Here is a 9,614-nt window from a genome sequence, read left to right as displayed (position 1 = left end):
TCATGGATAATTGAAGGATTTTATGTGGTGGAGAAAGAAAGCTTAATAGTTAAGAATTTAAAAATGGACCAATGGTAAGGTGACAAGTGTCAAGCTTTTATTTCTTTATTATTTTCCTTATAAATTAGCACAAAACCAGCCCATTTCTCTTCATTATGGTCGGCCTCACCAAGGAGAAGCAAGAAAAAGGAAGAACAAAACCCTAGGTTGAAAAATTCAAGGGAAAAGTGCAAAAATTCAAGGAAACAAGTGAAAAACGGTAAGATTTTTTCAATTAAGCTTGAGATCTCTCTTTCTTAAGCATTTTTTCTTATTTTCCATGGTTGAATCACATGAAATCATGATGAATCCCTTGCTGGCCGAACACTTAGAGGGATGTTTTGATGCTTGATTTAGTTAGATTTCAATGTATTTTAGTGTTTTTAGTTAGTTAGTGATGTGTAGCATGAAAATCAAGCAAGAAAATTTCATGTTCTTCCATAACCATCATTGGCCGAATTCTCCATGTGGAATATTGATGATGATTTTGATTTTGTTTCAAGTGATTTGGTTAGGAATTAGTGATTTATGGTGTGAGAATCAAGCTTGAAAAATTATATTGTTAGTGAACCCACCATGGCCGAAATTCCTAAAAGAAAATGTGAAGATGATTTTGCCATATTTCAAGTTATTTAATTTGTGTTCGATGATTTGGAGTATTGGGAGAAAAATGGAATTATTTGGAGTTGAATTGGACGTGTTGGCCAATTAATCGGGTGATATATCGAATTAGGCCAATACCATTTTATTTAGGTACACAATTGAACTTATATTGAACATCGTATTTAGATGGTTACTTGAGTGTTTCACATCCCATTTCATGCATTAGTATAGAGCCTGAATTGGTTTTATAACAATTTAGCATAAATGTAGTAAATGACTTATTGTGCATTATGTCTAGGTGGTGAGCATTCTAGCAAAAGTAAAGAGATAGTACTTGAGGATCAAGAATCGGAGTACTCGGAATTCGATTCCCATTACAATGAGTAACCTTATCATCATCTTGATTATCTGAAGTGAATTTTAATTCGTTTTTGTGATTTTATGGAAAATGAGTTTAAATGGTAAATCTTTATGTTTTATAAGCAAAATGTGATTAAATGAAATGATTTTATAAAATTGTCTTGAAATTGAATGATGGTTTTGAAAATAGAGTAATTGGAGACTAATTGTTGTGTTATAAATCATGGTTTGAATTGAATGGCTTATGATAATATTGGCATGAATGGTTGAATTGGTAAATGTGCTGAAAATGTATGAACTATTGATTTTCCTGGAGACGCTGTAAAATAAAATAATTGTCATATCATGCTATTGCAAATTTTATTGTGTGGTGAGTTTAGCTTGCTGCAGTGGGCGGGTTCTGTGGACCAGCCTTTTTGAGGGGCTCGGAATCCTGTTATATTCTTACCCCGGTTGGGGAGGTGCATAGGGTAACTCCCGAGGTACAACTTTAGAGTTCACTTCATGCTAAACCACCATGTGAGGGTGAACTCAGCCAATGCCAAGGAATTGCTATGTTTTCAAAATAAAAACATGATTTATGCGTACATGACTTTTTAACAGCCTTGGCGAACTCAGTTGGGATAGCCCCAAGCCAAAGTATCCCTAATAACTGAGTATGAGAATGATTTTGGCACAAGCCAAGCTTTTCAGGAAATCATAAGCCTCGTTGTTTATTTGGGTGAAATGAATCTATTTTATCTTATTAAAATGAGTTCAAAACTCTGTGAATCATTTTTATGCTAATCTATTTTATCTGTCTCCATTTACTCAGCTTTAAATATTTTAGATGATATTTGTTTACTCACTAGGATTATATAATCTCACCACCCTCTTTTGCACCCGTTTCAGGCTCAAGATAGTCGATAGATAGCTCATTTCGTTGAGGGTTATAGTTGGACTTACATCCTCAAAAACTATAGGTTTACCGTTTATGATACTTTTGGTCGTTCGTGGGCTCACATGTCACTATAAATTAAATCTTATGCTTTGGTTATCTGTATTACAGTATGTATGAATTTATTTAGCTTTTACGTTACAAAAATTATTTACCGATGACTCTATAAATATTGTTTTATAAGAAAATAGAATATTTTATTGAATATTTTTATTATATTCAAATAGGTATAGTTTCACTTTGAATGAAGTTTTTAGACATCGAAACTTATTTTTTATTATGAAATATGTGTTTTCCACTCGCATACTACATTTTTAGCTAGTTTTGAGATTTTTGAGAAAAAATGACCAAAATGCCCCTGTGAGAAATTTTTTTTTTCTATTGTTTTGATTTGGAAATAATTTATAATCTCTCAAAACATGATACTTAACAATTGTTGCTCATAGAGGAGGTGCGAAAACTGATATTAAAGCTGTGCGAGGTTCCGGTTGGCATTTTGGGTAATGAATGTCTATCGGGACTTCACGACGGTTGTCACGGGCTCGAGGGGAGTATCGGGTCGTGACAGATTTAGTTTGAAAATGGTTATTAACCTTCTCACTACACAAAATTTTACTTACTTGATTTGATATACATTATGGTTGATTACGACTTACAAGAGATTCTCGATATTTTCTTATATATATATAAGGCACAAATCTCCGTTTGAATTAAATATTTTTATCTACTCTTGTAATTTTTATTATTCAAAATCTCAACCTTATTGCTTGTTTCCCATCTATCCCTTACTCACGAAGCCGATGATCACTGAGTCTGTGAGACTCACACCTTTTTTTTCTCTTTTTACAGACAAGGATCTGCCTAACGTGTAATCATCGGCGTGTATGGTCCACCGCAAATAGGTAAAGGCATCTCATAGCATTTTATCCTGAGTCACTCCACTGTTAGAGGTCGAGTCGTAGCACTTTATTTATTAAGTTTTAAACGGATATTGATTTTGTTATAAGTAAATAATTCAAGAATGTGAATTTCGATGTATATACTTGTGATTAAATGGTTTAAAGCTTGAATTGATTATTATGTTTATAGTTTAAATCATTGTATGAGAGTATATTGTTTTTAGCATCAATATGGAATGGGATCGTATATAGTGCACTAACAGGCATTTTGAGTAAGGCTTGTTCGGGACTTGGCGGGTCTTTCTCGGAGGTCTCGAACTCCGGTAGCGACCGAGGAGGGGTCGTTACACTTAGTTTGAGGTTGGTGAACAGAAACTACTTGGATCGAAGACGGCTCAACATGTCATCGACAATATTTGATTGATTCAGGATAAGTTGTTGAGAGCTTAAAGATGTCAAAAATCATACGCTGACCATAGACATCGAGACTTAAAGTTTAAGGTATATTAGAATATTTGAGATCCTTAAGAAAGTTAATGTTGTAGCTTATATATTAGGGCTACCCCAGATCTTTCTAGTATCCACATGGTATTTCATATATTTGTATTATGTATGTACGATCCCGACCCATCCCACATGATTTCTTATGAGGGATTTAGTTGGGTGATTACTTGTCACATGAGGAGGTACCAATAGAAATGTTGAATAGACAAGCAAAAAGGCTTCACACTAAGGATGTAACTTTAGTGAAAGTTCTTTGGGGTAACCACTCTAAAGAGAAGGTGACCTAGGATGTTGAGGACAAAAAGCACATGAAAGACCCACATTTATTTCAAAATTAAGGTAACTAACTTGTTGGTTTAAATTCGAGGATAAATTTTCTTAAGAGGGAGAGAATGTGAAACCCCTAATTTCCATTACTTGGACAAATTAGATAATTGACTTGGTGAGCTTAGGAAATGCATTGACTAGCTTAAATCCCTTGATTTCTAACCTTGAGAAAACCATTCACAAAATACTTGAAAGTTAGTGGGTGGACTAGAGTTGATTTAGAACTCAAAAGGGTCAAATTTTGGATATTAAAGGTTGAAAGGTCAATCTTTTCCCTTAAAAAGAAAACCTTAAAAAAATTTTCAAACAAAGGTAGCTTTCTAAACCATGGTCAACTACCCCCTTAGAGTAATCAACCTTAAAGTATATTTTTAGCCATAGTCGACTCCTTACCTTAAAAAGTTGACCTCAAATTACACTAGCAAAAAAATAAAACCCTAAATCTCGAGCCTCTTTCATTTTGTTTTATTCTCTTTGTTCCTCCACTCATTTTCTCTCAAATTTCTTAGCTCTCAAGACCCTTAATGCCAAGCCCAGCTCTACCATATGTTTATTATGCCATTCTTACATAAGAATGCATGTTTGCTTACTTGGGTACCTCAAAAATCGTTAAAGGACGGTAATGTACCAAATGGTACAATTAAGTTGAATTAAGCCTCGAACTAGTCCAAATAGAGATTTTTAGATGAAATTGAGAATTTTAAAACCTCAAAATGACTTAAAATGGTGATTCGAAGTTCGAGGACCGATTTAGAGTCAAATTGGAATTTTCATGACCTAGGGGCAAAATGGTCATTTTGCTACCCGAGGTTAAGATGTGAGTGTTGGATGAAATTTTTTACTAAGATTGATCATTTGGAGTATAATTTGAGTTTGAGAAGTTAAAAATTTTAATTTCGACGTTTTTTCGAGGATAAGGGCAAAATAGTCATTTTGCCACCCCAGGGGCAAAATTGTAAGTTTACACCACCCAACACTTGTCCAGCACATGAATTTCACCCATTATTATCATGGATAATTGAAGGATTTTATGTGGTGGAGAAAGAAAGCTTAATAGTTAAGAATTTAAAAATGGACCAATGGTAAGGTGACAAGTGTCAAGCTTTTATTTCTTTATTATTTTCCTTATAAATTAGCACAAAACCAGCCCATTTCTCTTCATTATGGTCGGCCTCACCAAGGAGAAGCAAGAAAAAGGAAGAACAAAACCCTAGGTGGAAAAATTCAAGGAAACAAGAGAAAAACGGTAAGATTTTTTCAATTAAGCTTGAGATCTCTCTTTCTTAAGCATTTTTTTCTTATTTTCCATGGTTGAATCACATGAAATCATGAAGAATCCCTTGCTGACTGAACACTTAGAGCGATGTTTTGATACTTGATTTGGTTAGATTTCAATGTATTTTAGTGTTTTTAGTTAGTTAGTGATGTGTAGCATGAAAATCAAGCAAGAAAAATTCATGTTCTTCCATAACCATCATTGGCCGAATTCTCCATGTGGAATATTGATGATGATTTTGATTTTGTTTCAAGTGATTTGGTTAGGAATTAGTGATTTGTGGTGTGAGAATCAAGTTTGAAAAATTATATTGTTAGTGAACCCACCATGGCCGAAATTCCTAAGAGAAAATGTGAAGATGATTTTGTCATATTTCAAGTTATTTAATTTTTGTTTGATGATTTGGAGTATTGGGAGAAAAATGGAATTATTTGGAGTTGAATTGGACGTATTGGCCAATTAATCGGGTGATAGATCGAATTAGGCCAATACCATTTTATTTAGGTACACAATTGAACTTATATTGAACACCGTAATTAGATGGTTACCCGAGCGTTTCACATCCCATTTCATGCATTAGTAAAGAGCCTGAAATAGATTTATAATGATATGACACAGTATATTGAATAATGTGTCGTGTATTGTATATAGGTGGTGAGCTCTCTAACAAGGGTAAAGACGTTGTGTTAGAGGACTGAGAATAAGAGTATTTCAAACTCCTGATACAGTGAGTAACCTTATCATCATCTTGATTATCTGAAGTGAATTTTAATTCGTTTTTGTGATTTTATGGAAAATGAGTTTAAATGGTAAATCTTTATGTTTTATAAGCAAAAAAATGTGATTAAATGAAATGATTTTATAAAATTGTCTTGAAATTGAATGATGGTTTTAAAAATGGAGTAATTGGAGACTAATTGCTGTGTTGTAAATTATTATTTGAATAGAATGGCTTATGATAACATGGGCATGAGTGGCTGGATTGGTAATTGTGCTAAACATATGTGAACTGTTGTTTTGCCTTGACATGCTTGTTTTAAAATAATTGCCACGTCATGCTGTTGGAATTTTATTGATTTGGTGGGATATCGATTAGCTTACTACAGTGGGTGGGTTTTGTGGACCAACCTTTTTGAGGGGCACGGAATCCTGTCATATTCTTACCTCAATTGGGGAGACTCGTAGGGTAACTCCCGAGGTACAACTTTAGAGTTCACTTCACGCTAAACCACCACGTGAGGGTGAATTCAGCCAACGCTAAGGAACAGCTATGTTTTCAAAATAAAAACATGATTTATGTGTACATGACTTTTTAACAGCCTTGGCGGACTCGGTTGGGATAAATCAGGCTAAGGTATCCCTAATAACTGAGTATGAGAATGATTTTGGCACGAGCCAAGCTTTTCAGGAAATCATAAGCCTCGTTGTTTATTTGGGTGAAATGAATCTATTTTATCTTATTAAAATGAGTTCGAAATGCTGAGAATCATTTTTATGCTAATCTATTTTATCTATCTCCATTTACTCAACTTTAGATATTTTAGATGATATTTGTTTACTCATTAGGATTATATAATCTCATCACCCTCATTTCCACCTCTTTCAGGCTCAAGATAGTCGGTAGATAGCTCTTTTCATTGAGGGCTACAGTTGGACTTGCATCCTCAAAAACTGTAGGTTTACTGCTTTTGATACTTTTAGTCGTTCATGGGCCCACATGTCACTGTAAATTAAATCTTGTGCTTTGGTTATATGTATTACAGTATGTATGAATATATTTAGCTTTTATGCTACAAAAATTATTTACTGATAACTCTATAAATATTGTTTTATAAGAAAATAGAATATTTTATTGAATATTTTTATTATATTTAAATAGTTATAATTTCACTTTAAATGAATGTCTTAGACATCTAAACTTATTTTTAATTATGAAATATGTGTTTTCCACTCGCATACTACATTTTTTGCTGGTTTCGAGATTTTTGAGAAAAAATTACCAAAATACCCTTATGTAGTTGAAATTTCTCTTTGACTGTTCTTGAATTGAAATTGGCTCATATCACTTTAAAACATGATTTTAGTAACTAATACTCACAGGGGAAGGGAGAAAACTGATGTTAAGCCTTGCAAGGTTTCGATTGGCATTCCGGGTAATGAATGTCTATCGGGACATCGCAGCGGTTGTCATGGGTTCGATGGGAGTTTCGGGTCGTGACACTTAAACTCCACTACCAAATCTTGATCTTTAAAAACTAAAGGTAAGGATTTCTAGTTCCAAAATCTCTCTTAAATCTCTTTCAAAAATAGGTTTTCAAGTTTTAATTTTTATTTCTTTATTTGGACCCAAATTTTGTAACTAGGGTTTCAAAATTTGTTAGAGCCCTTGTATAAGAGGTCACCAAGGTAAGGAAATGTGTAAGTTGAGTAGGATATTTGATAGGTATAAATTTTAGAACAACTATTAGTCAAAATCTTTGGATAAGCATGGATTATATAGAGTTAGAAGTGGGTATTTATTGTAGTACGAAATTATTATGGGTCTTTGAAGATATTATTGATTAAACACCATTTTAGGTGCTATTAGAGTAGTTTGAGTTTTGAAGGAGTCAAGCTTGCAACTAAAGGTGCTAAGAGGAAAGCCACGCTTCAACAAAGTGGGTAGATACGGTGTTTTTAATTATTTTGATATAATTAAGCATGCCTTTTCTATAACCTCGCATTAAATTGTAATTTTGGTAAATTTTGTGATGTGAATGATGATTTCAAGTTTACTTGATGGATACTAAGTATACTATGTAAATATGTCTAATGTGCATATAGTTTTGAACATTGGGACAAGCCTTTCAATTGTTTGATCCCTCAAAATTGATATTTATCTATGATTAGTTGAATGATTAATGATTCAAAAATTTGGAATAAAAAATTATTAGTTTTGCATAGACCTTAGTATTAGGTTAATTTGTCCTTGAGATATTAATATGGTTGATGACTTTCATTTACTTTTGTTTTGAACTTTGGTTTTGTTTCAATCTTTTATTTTGTTGATGATTGGATTCATCCTTTGGTTGGAAATGGACTTTGGAAACAATGATTTAGTTTTTTTCTTCGACTCCCTTAATTTTTGATGGTGAATGAATTCACCTTTTTGTTTGGAAACGTATTGTTTTAATGGAGCTTACTCAAGTTATGGACAAGTAGCTAGTGACAGTAGTCGTTACCCATTGTGCATAATGCTTAGTTTTGTTTTGTTTTGTTTTGTTCGGTAAGGGATACGATCCTACCCAATCCTTTGATAAACGGTTAATGATTATGTCCCATACCATTTTGAAGCCCTTACACACTTTGTTTTGATTGTCCATTATATCTAGAGCTCCACGATCTATTTGAAGTGATATTTGACATAATTGTTTTTGTTTTTTTATATTTGTTTCGACTTTGGTTTTTAGACTCTTGATATTCGTTCTGACATTGGTGTTTGGACTTTTGTTATTTGTTTGGACTTTGGTGTTTGGACTTGATCTGTCAGATCAAGGATAAATTATGTTTATTTGTGAATTTAAATAGTCTTCAAAGGATTTTCTAAATGTAATGAATTTATTTTACAATTAAACTTTTGTACTCTTCGAAATCTACTTAAAATGTTTTCTTTTTAAATCGATTTTAAATATTTATTTCCATTGTAATTCTTGAACATTTTATAAATAACAAATTCATTTCAAAGGTTTATGAATGGGTTTTCAACAAAACTTTATTTAAAACATTCCCAAAGAAATTTGTATTCATTGAAACAAAGATTTGAGATTCTTGAATTATTGATTGTGCTTGTCATGTAAGTGTATCCTTGGATATTTGATATAGCTCAAACATTGAACTCCCAAACTCTTTGGATATTTGATATTCTTGAACAAGCAGACTTCGGTATTGTTTGGAATTAGATTATTTATATTTTTTTGAAAGTATCTTGCATAAACACTCTCCTGTTTGTTTGTCCCCCCCTTTCGCCTGAGTATCTGCTCACGGAGTTAGTTTATAACTCACACATGTAAGATGCATTTGTTGTTTCAAATCAGTAGATTGTTTGATTCACTGTCCTTTGAGAAGAGCTACTTCTATAGTCAATTTGGTAGGTGATCAATAAGGCATCTAGTAGGTGTTTGCCTCTTTGTTTAAGTTGTCCTCCACTAGCTTATCTATTGTGTTCGTCTATCATGTATATTAAACTCTTTTTATATTTTGTAACAAATGTTATACTTTGGGACTACAACGGAATGGCTTACACTTTAAATTGCCCAAGGTGGCTTATAATTTAAACTTTGTATTTGTTATGCTTGCACACTTTGAGCACAAAATCATGCAAATTGATATTTTGACACTTGATATAAGTATAATAATATATGCTTGTATAAGATTTCATGGTAATGAGCCACATGATGCACATTTTAGTAAATTGTTTATTTGTTTTTACGCTTACTTGGGTTAAGAAGGTTACTCCCATCAAGACCGGCCCTTGGGTGAAGCCATCCAAGCAAGGGCTTTAGGCCCCCAATTTGGGAAGGCCCCAATTTCCACTTTTTAATAAAATTATAATATAATTAATTATATTAAAAATATATAAAAATTAAAAAAATATAAAAGTAAAAAATAATTAATAAAATTATTTGTTCTT

The 9,614-nt window shown here is 32.8% G+C and overlaps 1 long non-coding RNA gene across 2 annotated transcripts; it reads left to right on the top strand.

The window, feature by feature from the left end:
- LOC108662103 lies at positions 221-6,591 on the top strand. Of its 2 annotated transcripts, none has more exons than XR_001927884.1 (6): positions 221-259; positions 1,894-1,964; positions 2,789-2,841; positions 3,116-3,339; positions 5,597-5,672; positions 6,552-6,591. It is a non-coding gene; the product is annotated as an uncharacterized LOC108662103 (long non-coding RNA). The 2 variants fall into 2 exon arrangements; XR_001927885.1 differs by lacking the exon at positions 221-259 and adding an exon at positions 945-1,025.

Source organism: Theobroma cacao, chromosome 5 (assembly GCF_000208745.1).
Source record: "Theobroma cacao cultivar B97-61/B2 chromosome 5, Criollo_cocoa_genome_V2, whole genome shotgun sequence".
NCBI lineage: Eukaryota > Viridiplantae > Streptophyta > Magnoliopsida > Malvales > Malvaceae > Theobroma > Theobroma cacao.
Note: the sequence above shows the minus strand (reverse complement) of the source record. Positions and strands in the feature narration are given on the sequence as shown.